General features: G+C 38.7%; 1 protein-coding gene across 15 annotated transcripts in view; it reads right to left on the reverse strand.

Moving 5' to 3' along the window:
- The window catches only part of LOC109684825 (serine/threonine-protein phosphatase with EF-hands 1), a 332,462-nt gene that overhangs the window by 99,015 nt on the left and 214,680 nt on the right, over nt 1–18,767 (reverse strand). For 6 of the 15 annotated variants that reach the window (XM_074064235.1, XM_074064234.1, XM_074064233.1 and 3 more), the window contains exon 3: nt 10,078–10,133. The exons of 6 other annotated variants lie outside the window; for them this stretch is intronic. The gene's annotated coding sequence lies outside the window, so the exon portion shown is untranslated. Of the gene's footprint in view, nt 1–6,328; nt 7,936–10,077; nt 10,134–15,341; nt 15,500–18,767 lie in introns of those variants that run through there. 3 more of the 15 variants (XM_074064230.1, XM_074064231.1, XM_074064242.1) reach the window with 3 other exon arrangements.

The following is an 18,767-nucleotide window of genomic DNA, read 5'->3' on the forward strand; positions in this document are numbered from 1 at the left end:
AACAAACCTGCAAATCACAGGCATCAAAGAAGGAGAAGAGGTACAAGCCAAAGGGATACATAATATATTCAACAAGTAATAGCAGAAAATTTCCCAAATCACGAGAAAGAGTTGTCCATTCAGGTACAGGAAGCCTGCAGGACACCAAACAAACTTGAGCAAAATAGAACCTCTCCATGGCATATTATCATTAAAACAGCTAGCACAGAGAACAGAAAATGAATATTGAAGGCTGTAAGAGAGAAAAAACAAATAACATATAAAGGTAAACCCATCAAAATCACAGCAGACTTCTCAACTAAAACCTTAAAAGAAGGGCATGGAGCAAGGTATTTTGAGCCCTGAAAGAAAACAATTTCAGCCCCAGGATACTCTACCCAGCAAAACTATCATTCAAAATTGTTGGAGGAATAAAAGTCTTCCACAATAAACAGAAGCTAAAACAATATATGACAACCAAACCAGCATTACAGAAGATTCTGAAAGGGATTTTATATACAGAAGACGAAAACAAACATAACCACAAAAGGATGAGAAGTATTAAACCTTATGAGAAGAATAGACAAGCACTAGAGAGTAGAATTGAATCAGCTGCACACACTCAAATCCTTAAACAACAAAAACAACTAAATGGCAGAACTGAGAGGAACCACACACCTCTCAATACTAATACTGAATGTTAATGGACTCATCTGCTCCATCAAAAGACAGCATTTGGCAAACTGGATTAAAAAGGAAGACCTGACAATCTGTTGTTTACAAGAGACCCACCTTATTAACAGAAACAAACACAGGCTTAGGTGAAAGGCTGGAAGACGATTTACCAAGCTAATGACCCCTAAAAACAGGCCAGAGTAACAATACTTATATCACATAAAGTGGACTTCAAACTTAAATTACTCAAAAGAGATAAAAAAAGGTCACTTCACACTAATAAAAGGAACAATACATCAACAGGAAATAATAATTATCAACTTATATGCACCCAATGTCAGTGCACCCAATGTCAGTGCACCCAACATCATTAAACATACATTAAAGGACTTAACACCACAAATAGATCCCAACACAATGGTAATGGGAGACTTTAATACCCTCTATCAACAATAGATAGGTCATCCAGACAAAAACTCAACAAAGAAATCCTAGAACAAAATTGACACCATAGATCTAATGGAACTGACAGATGTCTACAGAGTATTCCATCTTGCAACAGCACAGTATACATTCTTCTCAGCAGCCCATGAAACTTTCTCCAAAATAGATTATATCTTAGGGTACAAAGCAAGTCTCAACAAATATAAGAAAATTGAAATAACCCCCTGCATACTATCTGATCACAATGCAATAAAACTAGAACTCAACAACAAAAGCAGAAGCAGAAAATACTCAAAACAATTGGAGGCTGAACAACACATTGCTCAATGATCAGTGGGTCATAGAAGAAATAAGTGAGGAAATCAAAAGGCTCCTGGAATTTAATGAAATGGAAACACAACCTATCAGAACCTATGGAATACAGCAAAGGCAGTCCTGAGAGGAAAGTTTATAGCCATGAGTGCATATATTAAAAACACAGAAAGATCTCAAACAACCTAATGCTACATCTCAAACTAGAAAAACAAGAACAAGTTAAACCCAAAACAAGTAGAAGGACAGTAATAATAAAAATAAGGGTTGAAATCAATGAAATAGAGACCAAAAAAAAAAAAACCCATACATAGAATCAACGAAACAAAAAGCTGGTTCTTTGAAAAAAAAAAATAAGATTGACATACCCTTGGGAAATCTGACAAAAATGAGGGAAAAGACCCAAACTAATAAAATTAGAAGTAAAAAAGGGAGATAACAACAAACACCAAGGAAATCCAGGGAATCATCAAGGTCTACTTTGAGAACCTATATTCAAATAAATTGGGAAATCTAGAAGAAATGGACAAATATCTACATACATAAAACCATCCAAAACTGAACCAAGAGGGTATTAATCACCTAAACAGATTTATAACACATAATGAAATTGAAGCAGCAATAGTCTCCCAGAAGAGAATAGTCCAGGACCTGATGGATTCTCCACTGAATTCTACCAGACCTTTAAAGAAGAACTAATATCAACACTCCCGAAGCTTTTCCATGAAATAGAAAGGGATGGAACACTGCCTAACTCATTCTATGAAGCCAGTATTACACTCATCCCCCCAAAAATCAATGACCCAATAATGAAATGGGCAACTGAACTGAACTTTTTCAAAGGAAGAAGTCCAAATGGCTAAAAAACACATGAAAAAATGCTCACCATCCCTGACCATAAAGGAAATGCAAATCAAAACCACACTAAGATTCCATCTCACTCCTGTTAGAATAGCTAACATCAAGAACACCACCAACAACAAATGTTGGCAATGATGCAGGGGTGGCGGGGGAAGGAACCCTCATACACTGCTGGAGGGAATGTAAGCTAGTACAACCACTATGGAAAACAATATGGAGGCTCCTTAAAACACTAAAAATAGACCTGCCATACAATCCAGCAATACCACTCCTAGGGATATATCCGAAGGAACGTGAGTCAGGTTACAACAAAGGTATATGCATGCCCATGTTTATTGCCACACTATTCATAATAGCTAAGTTATGGAAACAGCCAAGATGCCCCACTAATGACTAATGGGTTAAAAAATGTGGTATTTATACACGATGGAATTTTACTCAGCCACAAAGAAGAATGAAATTTTGTCATTCACAGGTAAATGTATGGAACTGGAGAATATCATCTTAAGTGAAGTTAGCCAGGCACAGAAGGCCAAAAGCTGCAGGTTCTCCCATATTTGCAGATTGCAAACCTAAAGCAAATGCAGCAATATTATGGGACATGGGTCACACAAAGGGGAGGCTGTGCAAGGTAGGAATAGGGCAAGGGAAGGAAACCAAAAACTTGAATGAGGTTGATGTGCTCACTGTAAAGGAATATAGAAATTTTAAACTGGCTGGGGCCACTATGGGAAGCAGACTTGGAAGAGGCGAATCAATTGGAGCTGTAATACACATATGCATGGGAACAACATAAGGAAACTCTCTGTGTAGCTATCTTTATCTCAAACTAGCAAAACATGTTTCTCATTTTATCTTTTATGTTTTTTCTTCTACAAAATCAGAGAACAGGAGGGCAGAACAGGTTCTGCATAGGGGTAGTTATTGGTAGCACTGGGAGAGGGGATGTGGTGGGGAAAGGGATAGGCAGATGACTATGGATATGATGCAAATGATGTATACATATGTATGTTAATGAAAAACTGATACCTACTGAAACTGTTACAGGAATCAGGGAAGAGGGTATGGGGGACAGAAGTGTTTGTGTATGGGGGGGGCAGAAATTCAAGTATGTTATATTTAATACATTGTAAAAACCTTTGTAATGCTACAATGTACCCACACCCAGCACAACAATAAAATTAAATTAAAAAGGAGGAAGAAACTCAAGACCTCCCTCAAAACTTAGAAATCATAACCTGTGTGAGTATCCTTAATAAAGCTCCCTAGGCAAGGCTGAAGCCCCTCTGAAGTCTCAAATTCTCCCCTCAAGCTTACTAGGCACTTAGGATGAGGCCACTGAATTGGTGCGTCCATAATCACTTCTTGGGGAGTCTCAACAAAATTCCTCTCTGTAGTATTCTGTCTTATCATCTCATTGCTTTTTGGGGGTGATGATTTCATTATTTGGGGATGTTGTACACTAGGTTAACCCAATATATTTGCATTTCTTGGTAGAAACACAGAGTACAACTGGCTCTGGACCCTATCTGATGTGTCTATTTTTCTATTACTACTACACTAGAAGCTTCAAAATTTCGCCTCAACTAAATTAGAAAGAGAACACTAAAATGAGCAAAAATAAGGCTGGGGGCATAGTTTCTTAGTGATAAAGCAGTGTCATCACCAAAAAACACATTTTTAACTATAGGAATATTAAATAAAAGTAATAACAACCTTAATAACCAGGTTTCTGATCAGAATTGAGTCTGATTCCTTTATGCATTATTTAACCCTCCTAAACTCTGAGTTCTTTCCAAATTCAATAGGCTTATCATTCATCTCTTTCTTATCTACATCATATGTAAAAAATGTTAACAAGGTCAAGTCCAAAGGCATAACAAGCCTTGTGAAACTTCACTTCAGATCATTCTTCAGGGTCACCACAGATCCACTACATTCACACACTCTGAGCACATTTGTTCAAGAGGAAGTGGAAGAAGAAGGAAGGGGGTGCAGGAAGAGGAAGGAAGGAAGGAAGGAAGGAAGGAAGGAAGGAAAGAAGGAAGAGAGAGGAAGGGGGAAGGAAGATCAGTTTGGCATGATATTTAATAAAAGAATCCCAGATGTTTAAAGGTGGGAGAGACCTTTAAAATTATTTAGTATTTATATAAAGTGCAAGGCAATTAAGCAACTTGCCTAATGTCACACAGAACTGTGGTTGTCAAACTATTGCTATCAGAATCATCAGGGAGCTTTTAAAACTCCCAGTGCTCAGCCTGCATCATTGAAGCAGACTCTCTGGGGGTTTAAAAAAATTGATTCCCTAGGTCCCACCCCCAGAGATTTTCATATAATTGGTATTGGGTGGGGATTGAGCATAAAGATGTGGCTGAAGCCTCCCAGCTGATTCTAATATGCAGCCAAGTTTGACAATCTCAAAAAAGAGACAATGTTTTAGAGAACCCATGATGCTGCCTAGTGATCATTTTCCTAGGATTTCTTTGAATCCATCTATTTGAAGCTGAATTTATCCAGTAAGCAAGCTTTATATATGTATGTGTGTATGCATACATTTATGTATTTATTCATTCATTTACTGCTAGGGATTGAACCTTAGAGCCTTGGGCATGCTAGACAAGAGCTAGCCCATAATATCCATAAGCCCATGACTTCTGTCATCTACTCTTCACTCATTTTTGAAACTGTGGCACTACTGACCCATCTCTGTACTCAGGAATTTCTCAAAGGTCATCTGCACTGTGTATGAGAAAACATCTGAAGGTTCCTGTGCCACACTTTGAAGTAATTTATTTAGACCTAGCAACATTCTCCAAGTTCCTAGATCAGTGCTTTCCAACTGGAGGGGGTTTAAAATTCAGACTTGCAGGATTTGCTGATAATATTCAATTTTCTTAAATCTGGGAGGCTGAGAATCTACATTCAAAGTACAACCTTGAGCTGGGGATGTACATCAGTGATAGATGTACATGCTTGTCTAGCATGCCCATGGCCCTAAGATTCAATCCCTAACAGTAAATAAATGAATAAATACATAAATACATATACATACATATATACATATATAAAGTGCACCCTTCATGGGAGTTTGATGCAGGCAGTCCCCATATTCCAATTTGAGAAACACTGCCCTCCCATAGTATCCATAACTCCCTCCCTTGGGCTTTGGTCCATCCCTATGCTATTTTTTCTGCCCCTTTTAATGATTCTAAGAGTCGGGCATTGAGTATGCAGCAAACACTGATTGAACAAGAGGAAGTGATATATTTTAATCTTGATTTTCTTTTTCCAGAAAAATAATAAAGCAATGTCTCCCCAAAGGTATTTGGTTCTCAACCACCTCTTAGCTAATTCATCACAAAATGAACAAAATTCCACATACAGGATTCACTAAGAAGTTATGTGTGGTGGTTCACTCTATAATCCCAGCACTGAGAAGGAATATGGAAGATCATGAATTTGAGGCCAGCCTGGGCTACAGAGTTACACCCTTTCTCAAATGAAACATCATCATCCCAAAAAAGGATTTACTAGGAACTAAACAAAGCCTCAAACCTGAATACTGTTACACTTTGAGCTCCATGTATAACTTTCTAAATACCCCTTGAATCTCTGGCATCTACACAGTACCTTTCCCATATAGTGTGTTTGATAAATGTTGAATGGATGAATTTAAAATGAATATTTCAAAGCTAGAGTCCATTAAAAATTAATTGCTGAAAGCCATTAGTAGTGCTTCGTTTTGTGTACAGATAAGTGTTATTTGGTTATATAAAAGCCTTTTATCAAAGCAGAAATGGGCAGTGCTTACATGTCCTTTGTCAAAGTACTTCTTAAACTCATAGGGGAAAGAAATGATAATTGTTCTATAATTCTTTGGTTGTCTAGTAGAAAAATATAGGCTATTAGAATTTTTACATTGTTATGTTATTTTTTAAACCATTTTTCTTACTCAGATAACAGGTGAAAGACAGAGAGATACACACAGAGAGAAAAAGAGATAGTTCTTTTTAGTTCTCACCAAAACATGAGCTGGTTAAGGCTTGATGCCACTTACCCTCATATGCCAACTTAAACCTCAAAGCCAAGGGGGAAACAGGTTTGTGAGCAGTATATGTGGAGCCTCTGAGGACATCTCTGACTGTAAAGGTGATAAAAATGATTTGGGGATCTTCCACTCCTTGGTAAAACCTGTTTCTTCCATTCCCACCCTCCATCACCATTAGAAAACCTAGCACACTATCAAAGTCTCTAAAGACACACACAAACACACACACACACACACACACACACACACAAAACACATATACACCAGTGGGGTGGATGGAGCATGGCAAAAGAAAAAATTGCTTAAAACTTGCCCCGTTCAAGTTTCTGTAAAACCATACCAAGCACAGATTTAAAGAGTAAGCCCGAAATAATGACTTATCATTGACACTCACAATCTGCAAAAAGGAGGACTTCTGCTAAAAGATTTTTACTGTGGATAGGAGAAAACTGTTTGATGTTGCTCAATTCTTTTCATCTTAACCACTTTTGTTTTCAAAGCTGAAAACACAACAACAAAAATGGCCCTTGAAGCTAGCCTAACCTTCAGCACTGAGCTTTCCAAATGCTAGCCCAGTCTCCTCAAGGTGTTCTTATTCATTCTTAGCATTATTTCATTTCAAAGTGCCTATCTAACTCCCACATCTTGGATAAGCCATCCTGACTATGAGTCCACCTCTGCCAATACCCTAGATGACAGCTATGCAGTACCCCATGTCAGAAACTCAGCTTTTCCTAGAGATGTTGGTTTTTGTGAGAAATTCTTACTCTAGCTCTGCTTTTGAGGAACTCAAATCCACAATCCATAGGCATTTATCTGGCACCAACTCCTCTTTCCCACCAACACCACAGTGTGAGTTAAGTAGGCAGATTAATTCTTCCACCTTGGACTGTGTAAACAATAGCAAGGAGGACAGATAGATGTCAGGTGCATCCTTTTGCATTCTTATTGACATTCACTGAAACAGAGGTTTTACAGTCTACTGTTTGTGTCCTAAATATAATTAAGGGACATGGGATGGGGAAGAGGAATCCCTGACAAAACATACTGTAGCATCTGCTTGTGTCTGGGGTCTTAAATGAATAAGGGGCAGTATATATAAGATTGAGCTGGTGATTCTTCCTAGGTCTCATCAGCTAAAGGGAAAGGAAAAGGGAGAAAGGTGCCTGAAGACGTCTATTGTAATTATTGTAATCAGAAGGCAGCTTGGGCTAGTGTTAGGTTTTCCAAAGTGTGTCTATGTGGTTTATGATTCTATAAATAAGGCAAAAAAAGGTCCTCACTTGAGTGAGGTAGCTCTCACCCAAGTGGCCACACAATTTTCCCAAATATCAAGTTCATTTGAAGTAGGTTGAAATCCTCCAGATTACAAAGTTATCTGTGTACCTTTTTTATGTGATGACAACTGATTTATAATCAGCATCTGAGAAAAAAATCACTCTGAGAAATTACAAAACAATAAAAGACTCCAATGAGTCTATGTTCCCCCTTCTGTTGCCACATCATATTTGTTTATAGTGTAGAAATAGGATTGCCCATAGCCTAAGAACAAACAAACATATTACCTGTCTTCTGCTTGGCCAACACAGAGGGTTTCTTTACTCCAAGTGTTTCAGGAAAAACAAAGATGAGAAAAGGCCTTGTCTATGAGGGAACACAAAGGACTAAAAGAAAACAATTACAATCTCAGCTCTCTGGAGCACCACTCACACATGTACACACACATTTCTGTAGGGAGAGCTCTTGCTTAAATAAACACACACACACACACACACACACACACACACACACACACACACACACACAAAGAAATAACTAGAACAGTGCCAGGCTACTTTGCCTTTCAGCCTGGAAGACAAGCCCATAGCCACACATCCGAAAGAGGATGAGCTAGCCCATGAGCTGCAGCTGCCTCCCCAACCCTGCCCTGTTCCTGGAATGGAGACAAAGGGATGTGCTCAAGTAATGGGTTGTAATGCCAGCAGTTACATGACTATTTCCAATAGGTAAACACTATGTTCAAGCAGAACCAGACACTATTTGCAAAAACAATCTGCATCAGTACAAAGTATAAAAGAGAAGTTTAGTAAATAAGGGCTGAAGAGCATTCTTTAGGTCAATTGAAGATGGTTTTCAGAAAACATTGCAGTAACTTGGGTGTAATTAAGAGAAGGAAGCAGAAAAACAAAACATTCTTCCTTAAGACTAGAAAGACTTGGGTTTAAAGGACATGGGTTTGAGAACAGTGCTGCAAACTAATTCATATGACTTTTATATTCCCCCAGCTGTTCAGTTGGCTCCTTGTCAGAGAACCTCCCTGTGAAAAGGAGATTTACTTCCCTTCATCAGCAAAAAGGAAAAGGAGAGCTGACCTTTAGTTTTGCTGTTTCAGGAGGAAGAGGAGGAAGTCACATATGAAAACTCAAAGTAGTAATTTTAGTAATGGACGCCAATGACCACAGCTCAGCTACCTTTGCAGGCAAATCCAGGAGTGCTTTTCTCAGAGACTCATGTTCACCATCAGCAATTTTCCTCCCAAACTCTTCCTAGCTGGTTACACAGCATATATGTTTTCAAGCTTACTAATCCTTAGGCTTTGCCAACCAGGATTTATAGGACTCCAGTCAAAACCACTTCATAACCCCACCGAAGCTGCTCTTTAGCCCAATACCTTTCTGCAATTCATAGCCACAGGAGAGCTAGCAACATGGTTACTAGTTTGCTAAATGAGTCCCTTTAAAATTAACTGGAAAGGCAGTTTTGGACTTCTGTGCTTTATTAGCATATTAAATATTACCACAGGGCCTCATTATGAGGCAATACAATTGTACAGGTTTCTGTGGTGGGGACACTAAGACTAGGATCTGATGAGATGGCCACACACATTGTAAGTGATAGCATAATTATCCAGGTTCCCAAAGAAACAGTGGACAATGTAAGCTATATGGCTGACTTTCCAGCCAAATGCCTGCTCAATCCACAGCAAAGAAATGATGGCTACATCAAGATACAGTTACTCAAATGTCACCTCCTCTGTGTGAAACCTTTCCTGAATCACCAAACTGAATTAGTTATATTCTGATTCCTGGCTCTCAAAGCTATGAGTATGTCCAATTATAGCATTTCCCATAGTATGCTGTAATTTGCCCTTTGCAAGTGAACTCCTAAAGAAAAGGACCCATTCCATCTCTACTATCAGAAACATGGAAGCAATCATCAAATAATTTGTCTAATCACAGAAAGAAAGAAGAGGAGGAAAAGAACTCAGGATTTAGGTGGGTTATTTTAACAACCAGCCTCTGGACCATGAATTATATTGGCTGTGCCCTTGATACAATTTGTTTATAATTTATAATTAGATTTAAATGAACAACTTCATTTTTATCTATTGTAAATAAAGAACACTGAAATGTCAACAAGGAATTCTATGGCCACCCTCTAACCATTAAATAAACTAATACTGCTGTGTATAAATAAATCATGATAATGATAGTAATATTTATTGAACAGTTATGTTCTAGACACTTAGTAATCTTGCGTGTGTTAATCTTATTTAATACACACATCATCCTATGACGTATATACTATTATCATTCCTACTTACACTCCAGGAATGATAGCCCAAAGTCAAACAGGAAATGAAGGGCAGAACTGGGATTTGATTTTGGACACTTTGACTCTAGTACCCCAGCTTGTAATCATTACACTATATTGTACAGATCAGCAGCTTGTCAGTTTGAAAATTTTGTTTTTTTTACCACTTTGCAGGTTCTACTTGGCTTTCTTGCAGGTGAACAGGGATGTACTTTCCAGTCTGAAAAAGGAAAAAAATAATGAAAAAAATCCCACTAACAGTTCTAAACCACACATTAACATATCTGTTCCCCTAATATTCAAGGTGGGTCAATTATCTCTCAATGGGCACATCATCATTTGAAAACACCCAGTAGGAAAGGTGAGAGTTCAGTTTTCCCCTGGAAATGGTCTGACAATACCAAGTCACCTTGACTGAGTTACCTTCTGCTCTTTCATTCCATTCAACTAATGTTTATTATGTTTAGTCAGTTGTCCTGAGAGAAAGGGCACAAACTGTGAACAAAATATACATGACAATGTATAGTCCCATGTGGGGCATGTAAAAGAAGACATGGCAATAAAATTACAAGTGAGAATCTGTCTTACTTATTGGACTACATACTCTAGGAACCTCTAACAGTGCCAGCCCATAAGAAATGCCCATTATATGAATGAATGAAAGCAGTACCATATGATAGAATCAGTGTCTAATGGGACAAGTAGAAGACACTATGGGGGCACGGAGAAACAGCCCTATCCTAAAAGAGGGATGAGAGAAGGCTTTCCAGAAGTGACACATAAACCTGATGATTAAGCAGAACTTACCCAGAAGAAAAGAGGGAAAGAGAGAAGAGGCTGTTCTCACAAGCATACATATTCTACAATATTTAACAAGGATGTGGAATGGGACAAGGGAACTGTAGAGCAAAATGAACTGCATTCCTAATGATAATGCCACAATTAGACTAAGAGCTAATAAAGAAAGGTGCCTGTCAAGATTGAAGAATGGCTGCCCTGTCTGCCTCTGAGGGTTGAACTGACTCTTCATTTGCTGTCTCCCTTTCCTCAGTTCCACAATATCCCTACTGGCTTTGCCTTCATCTTCCAAATAAACTTGCTCTAAAATGCTTGCTTCAGGCTCTACTACTAAAGGAACCTAAACCAGGACACTTGGTCAGTTCACAGTAGGAACAAACTATAAAAAGACAGAGGGGAATGGAGAAGGCAGGCTACCTTGCAAGGGAGAGGGAGGGCACTGCAGTCAAAGCTCTACTATTTAACACAGTTTCTGGAACTGGCCATGGATTCAATTTCTGCCAAGGCAAAGTACAATGTAATAGACAGCAGCTATGATTAATCGTGACACAACTGAGGAGCATGCTAGAATCTAGACAGAGCAGCAGGAATGGAGAATTGACTGAGAAAACAGCAATATGCACAGATCTATTTGATAGGGAATACTTAAAGGGTCTGTCCTCTCATGGCCCCTGGCACCTCAATGCCCAATAGGACCAAAGGGCAGAGAAGCTATGACAGGATTTGTTTTCCAGTTCTAGAGCTCTTAGTTACCCTTCTGGTACTGGAGCCAATAGTAAGCAATCAAACCCAATCTCCACTTCCTAACCTCTAGTAGTCTCCAAAATTGAGGCACCTGCCCCCCAGAAGATGCATAGAGATCTGTCAGAGAATAGAAAATAAAGCATTAGAACTGAAATTTTTATCTCATTTTCTGATTCTTATTAACTTACCTCTTTTGATGTGTAGTTGATCATTTATACAATATATGAGTTCAGTAATATCAGATGTAAATAAATGAATATGCCCATATCAAAGACTCATTCTCAAAAAACTTTTACTGCAAGAGGTTTATGATCCAAAAACATTCAAAGAACCCTAATTCAAAGGGTTTGTCCCCTTTTAAAGAAAGAAAGGAACACAAAGTAATTTTACATTTAAACAAAGAAAAAGAGCCAGGCACTAGCAGCTCAGGCCTATAATCCTAGCTACTCAAGAGGCAGAAGTCAGGAGGATCTCAGTTCAAAGCCAACCCAGGCAAATAGTTCATGAGACCTTATCTCTAAAAAACCCATCACAAAAAAGGTTTGGCAATGTGGCTCAAGCAGTAAGAGCATCTGTCTTGCAAGCATGAGGACTGAGTTCAAACTCTAGTGCCGCCAAAAATAAATAAATGAATAAAAACAAAGAAAAAGAATCAAGAGTACTTCCAAGAATGAATTCCAGGTGTTGAAAAAAATCACACTAAGAGAAAAGAAGGGCCAGAATTGGCATAAGAAGTCATTAAATGAACTCAAAGCTGGATTGAGCACCAGGTGGAAGAAATTCACAAAAATCAGCGCTGGCCAGAAGTAGCTGCTGGGATCACCTGGTCAAAAGACAGAATGACAAGCTGAAAACAGCAGTCATGGTCTGAGTTGTGGAATTTCAGCTTTGAAAAGGCTCTTATGTTTAAAATTTTAAGTTGTCCTTAGTTGTGTGCTTTGGATGAAGTAAGCTGCCATGTCTGAGAGTCCCACAAGACAAAAACTGGTGGAAGTCTCTGGCCAAAAACATAGCAAGGAACTAATTAACATCTGTACTCAAACAGACTGTGAGAGACTAAATCCTGCCAACCACACGAGCTTTGAAGTGGTGGTCTAACATGTACCAGGCACTCTGCTAGGTGCTGCGAGTACAATGGTGGACAGGATAGACATGGCCCTGCCTTCTTAAAGTTTACAGTCTAAGAAGTGTATTGAAGTATACAAGAGTCACATACAAAAAGAGAAAAGCATGATTATGATGGAATAAACTAATAACTTATTAGTTAGGGGTATACTAAATTTTAGTGCCTGTGGCACCTCACTGTTGAAATGTCCTATTGGCAGTAAACAGCTAGGTTTCAAGCAGGAAACAAACCAGATCTGGAGAGTGAGATTAAGGAGGTCATCAAGTTACCAATAATAGCTGAAGTGATTAGAGAAGAATAAAACAGCCAGGGAGAACTTGTATAGAAAGAAGGCTATAAGGGGCCAAAACACTGGGGAACAGAGACATTGAAGACGATGAGAAGAGGAAGGAGCAAACAAGGAAGCTAACGACGAAGCAATATGGAAAGAAAGAGGCTAATATCTGTAAACCAAAGAAAATAGGTATCTGTAAACTAAGGGGAACTCCTTTCACCATGTAATCCACATTTACCTTTACCTTTAATTCTGTACAGAAGTAATTAACCTTGACATGTATAATTCAAATATTAAAGGTCTATGGGTGTTTTGCATAAACTCTAAATAGGCTTATCAGAACTGTTTTGTGTGTGTGTGTGTGTGTGTGTGTGTGTGGTACTGGGGTTTGAACTCGGGGCCTACAGCTTGAGCCACTCCACCAGCCCTTTTCTGTGATGGGTGTTTTTTTCAAGATAGGGTTTCACCATACCACCCTGAATGTGTCCAATCTCATCCAAGACAAAGGTAATACAAAGACTACATGTTGATATCAGTCATTCTCATGTCAGAGCATTGGGCAAAACTGATCCAAGCACAGACAACAGAGTTGCTTTCCAAGACCATCATGAGGTTCTTGGCACTGTGCCCTGTACATGAGACTGTGATGTGTTAAGATACGATGATCCTTAGGACATTTTCAGAAAACTCTTAAGAGACCTCCATTTTAGAAGAAAATGACTTGTATACAGTGGCCAGTATACTTCCCATCCTATCAAGGTGATCTGATTCTACCCCATACATATATATTAAAGTATAATAAACTTCATACATAAAACATAAAGGCCACAAGAGTTGGGCCAAACAACTGAGCACACAGAGGAAGCCGATTAACTTTCAATCATACGATCCCATGCCTACCCAGAGCTCACTCTGGTCCATTAAGTGGCCTTACCCTTCTCTCCAGCTTTATCAATTCCACAGAGGCTCAAGGGAAATAAGACTCCTAGATCTTCACTTTGCTGGTTACTCAATCTTTCAGCCTGACCTGCAGGCTCAAGACACAATCCATTCTCACACTTAAAGGTCTTAAAGTTTTCCCCAGCCTCATCTGGAATCTTGCAGAGGAAAATTCTAGAACGATTCCTTAACAGGTTACCTTGGCAATCCCACAATGTAAGATGCAAATGATAGCACCTGCCAGTGGAATGTGGGCAACACAACACAGATGAGACAACAACTTCTTGTTTTTTGAAAGGCAGATTGTAGGTTCTTCAAGCTTTCTTTTGGCCACTATTGCCCCTTCCCTGTGTCAACCATTTTTGTGTTCATGAACACAGAAAATAAGGAACAGTTTGTTTCTTAGAAGGAGGTTAAAACTATCAGCTAAAACAAGGCCTGGGAAAGATTCATCGCTTTCTTTTCAAAACCCTTTCTACTATTGCCTCACATGAATAAGAACATAAGCCTTTGAGAAAGGTGTTAGAGCATTTTCTTTTAGAGCACTTATTTTCATTCTGGTTTCATTAATACATTCTTTCAAGAAATATTTGTTGACCATCTATTACAAGCTAGATACTATTCTAAACTCTGGGTTGGGACAATTAATAAAACTGACAAGGTCCCTTTCATCTTGAAGGTTATAGCCTGATGGGGAAAGTAAACATTAAATAATCAAAAAAGTGAATGTTACATGGGAGGCAGAGATCGAGAGGTTCGCTGTTTGAGGCCAATCGGGGAAAAGTTCATGAGACACCATCTGAACCAATACAAAGAGGCCCTGGCGTCATGCATCTGTTATTTCACTTATGCAGGAAGTATAAATAGGAAGATCATGGTCCAGGCCAGCCCAGGCATAAATGTGAGACCCTATCTCAGAAATAACCAAAGCAAAAAGGCCTGAGGGTTTAGCTCAGGTGGTAAAGTGTCTGCCTGGCATTCTCAAGGCTCTGAGTTTAGAGCCCACTACTGCCAAAAAAAAAATGTGAAATTGCAAAGGACAAGTATGCATATTGTGAGCATAAATCAGGAGGTTGAAAAGACTTTTCTCTAAGGAATTCATCTTCAAACTGACATCTGAAGCATGACAAGCGATTAATTAGGTGAAGGTGTTGATAAGAGGATGGAGTGGCTCACACCTGCAATCCTAGCTACTCAGCCTGGGCGAATAGTTCTCGACACCCTAATCTCCAAAACACCCAACACAAAACAGTGCTGTTGGAGTGTCTCAAGCAGTAGTGACCCTGCCTAACAAGCATGAAGCCCTGAGATCCAATTTCAGATAAAATGACCACAGAATTTGAGCTTAGAAAACATAGGCAAATAGAAACCATGGAAAAATGGGTGGCAAAAAGCAACTAATGTCTGTCACCATAGGGTAGTTTCAAGGTGTTTTGAATATGCAAAAAATGAGGTGAGCTCTGCCATACTAAGGTGATGACCACTTAGTATAGCTCTGCCATACTAAGGTGATGACCCACTTTTCTTAGTAAATACTCAATACTCACTGAAGGACAGAGTATAACACTTTCTAAATGAAATCACAAAAACTTTGCTTCTTAAGTAAGCTCAGTGTTTGGTGCTATGATTTTTTATGTCCATTTACTCTCCATCAATGCGGCCAAACAGTGGGGAAGCAACACCAACCATCTGAGAAGTCAGAAAACTAAAAAAAAATTGAAATGAATTAGTAATTGTTTTTTTCAAATTTTTATTGTTTTATTATTCATATGTGCATACAAGACTTGGGTCATTTCTCCCCCCTGCCCACACCCCCTCCCTTACCACCCACTCTGGCCCCTCCCTCTCCTCCCCACCCCTTCAATACCCGGCAGAAACTATTTTGCCCTTATCTCTAATTTTGTTGAAGAGAGAGTATAAGCAATAATAGGAAGGAACAAGGGTTTTTGCTAGTTGAGATAAGGATAGCTATACAGGGAGTTGACTCACATTGATTTCCTGTGCGTGTGTGTTACCTTCTAGGTTAATTCTTCTTGATCTAACCTTTTCTCTAGTTCCTGGTCCCCTTCTCCTATGGCTTCAGTTCCTTTTAAGGTATCTGCTTTAGTTTCTCTGCATTGAGGGCAACAAATGCTAGCTAATTTTTTAGGTGTCTTACCTATCCTTACACTTCCCTTGTGTGCTCTCGATTTTCTCATGTGCTCAAAGTCCAATCCCCTTGTTGTATTTGCCCTTGATCTAATGTCCACATATGAGGGAGAACATACGATTTTTGGTCTTTTGGGCCAGGCTAACCTCACTCAGAATGATGTTCTCCAATACCATCCATTTACCAGCAAATGATAACATTTCATTCTTCTTCATGGCTGCATAAAATTCCATTGTGTATAGATACCACATTCTCTTGATCCATTCATCAGTAGTGGGGCATGTTGGCTGTTTCCATAACTTGGCTATTGTGAATAGTGCTGCAATAAACATGGGTGTGCAGGTGCCTCTGGAGTAACCTGTGTCACTGTCTTTTGGGTATATCCCCAAGAGTAGTATTGCTGGATCAAATGGTAGATCAATGTCTAGCTTTTTAAGTAGCCTCCAAATTTTTTTCCAGAGTGGTTGTACTAGTTTACATTCCCACCAACAGTGTAAGAGGGTTCCTTTTTCCCCCCGCATCCTCGCCAACACCTGTTGTTGGTGGTGTTGCTGATGATGGCTATTCTAACAGGGGTGAGGTGGAATCTTAGTGTGGTTTTAATTTGCATTTCCTTTATTGCTAGAGATGGTGAGCATTTTTTCATGTGTTTTTTGGCCATTTGAATTTCTTCTTTTGAGAAAGTTCTATTTAGTTCACTTGCCCATTTCTTTATTGGTTCCTTAGTTTTGGGAGAATTTAGTTTTTTAAGTTCCTTATATATTCTGGTTATCAGTCCTTTGTCTGATATGTAGCTGACAAATATTTTCTCCCACTCTGTGGGTGTTCTCTTCAGTTTAGAGACCATTTCTTTTGATGAACAGAAGCTTTTTAGTTCTATGAGGTCCCATTTATCTATGCTATCTCTTAGTTGCTGTGCTGCTGGGGTTTCATTGAGAAAGTTCTTACCTATACCTACTAATTCCAGAGTATTTCCTACTCTTTCCTGTACCGACTTTAGAGTTTGTGGTCTGATATTAAGATCCTTGATCCATTTTGAGTTAATCTTGGTATAGGGTGATATACATGGATCTAGTTTCAGTTTTTGGCAGACTGCTAACCAGTTTTCCCAGCAGTTTTTGTTGAAGAGGCTGCTATTTCTCCATCGTATATTTTTAGCTCCTTTGTCAAAGACAAGTTGGTTATAGTTGTGTGGCTTCATATCTGGGTCCTCTATTCTGTTCCACTGGTCTTCATGTCTGTTTTTGTGCCAGTACCATGCTGTTTTTATTGCTACTGCTTTGTAATATAGTTTGAAGTCAGGTATTGTGATACCTCCTGCATTGTTCTTTTGACTGAGTATTGCCTTGGCTATTCGTGGCTTCCTGTGTTTCCATATAAATTTCATGGTAGATTTTTCAATCTCTTTAATGAATGTCATTGGAATTTTGATGGGAATTGCATTAAACATGTAGATTACTTTTGGGAGTATCGACATTTTTACTATGTTGATTCTACCAATCCATGAGCATGGGAGATCTCTCCACTTTCTATAGTCTTCCTCAATCTCTTTCTTCAGAAGTGTATAGTTTTCCTTGCAGAGGTCTTTCACATCTTTTGTTAGGTTTACACCTAGGTATTTGATTTTGTTTGAGGCTATTGTAAATGGAATTATTTTCATGTATTCTTTTTCAGTTTGTTCATTATTAGTGTATAGAAATGCCAATGATTTTTCTATGTTGATTTTATATCCTGCTACCTTGCTATAGCTATTGATGATGTCTAGAAGCTTCTGAGTAGAGTTTTTTGGGTCTTTAAGGTATAGGATCATGTCGTCTGCAAATAGGGATGTTTTGACAGTTTCTTTACCTATTTGTATTCCTTTTATTCCTTCTTCTTGCCTAATTGCTCTGGCTAGGAATTCCAGTACTATGTTGAATAGGAATGGAGATAGTGGGCATCCTTGTCTGGTTCCTGATTTTAGAGGGAATGGTTTCAATTTTTCTCCGTTAAGTATAATGCTGGCTGTAGGTTTGTCATATATAGCTTTTATAATGTGAGGTACTTTCCTTCTATTCCTAGTTTTCTTAGAGCTTTTATCATGAAATGGTGTTGGATCTTATCAAAGGCTTTTTCTGCATCTATTGAGATGATCAAGTGGTTTTTGTCTTTGCTTCTGTTAATGTGGTTTATTACGTTGATTGATTTTCGTATGTTGAACCACCCCTGCATGCCTGGGATGAAGCCTACTTGGTCGTGGTGAATAATCTTTTTGATGTGTTGTTGAGTTCGATTTGCCATTATTTTGTTGAGGATTTTTGCATCAATGTTCATCAAGGAGATTGGCCTATAGCTCTCCTTTTTGGAGGTGTCTTTGCCTGGTTTTGGGATAAGTGTAATACTGGCTTCATAAAATGTGTTAGGCAGTTTTCCTTCCCTTTCTATTTCGTGCAACAGTTTAAGGAGGGTTGGTTCAGTTCTTCTTTAAAGGTCTGATAGAATTCAGGAGAGAATCCATCAGGTCCTGGACTTTTCTTTTTGGGGAGACTCTTGATTGCTGCTTCAATTTCATTTTGTGTTATAGATCTATTCAGGTGATTAATTTCCTCTTGGTTCAGTTTTAGATGCTCATATGTATCTAGAAATCTGTCCATTTCTTTAAGATTTTCAAATTTACTTGAATATAGGTTCTCAAAGTAGTCTCTGATAATTTCCTAGACTTCCATGGTGTTTGTTGTTATCTCCCCTTTTGCATTCCTGATTCTACTAATTCGGGTTTTTGCTCTCCTCATTTTAGTTAGGTTTGCCAGGGGTCTATGGATCTTGTTTATTTTTTCAAAGAACC

Source organism: Castor canadensis, chromosome X (assembly GCF_047511655.1).
Source record: "Castor canadensis chromosome X, mCasCan1.hap1v2, whole genome shotgun sequence".
Classification (NCBI taxonomy): Eukaryota; Metazoa; Chordata; class Mammalia; order Rodentia; family Castoridae; genus Castor; species Castor canadensis.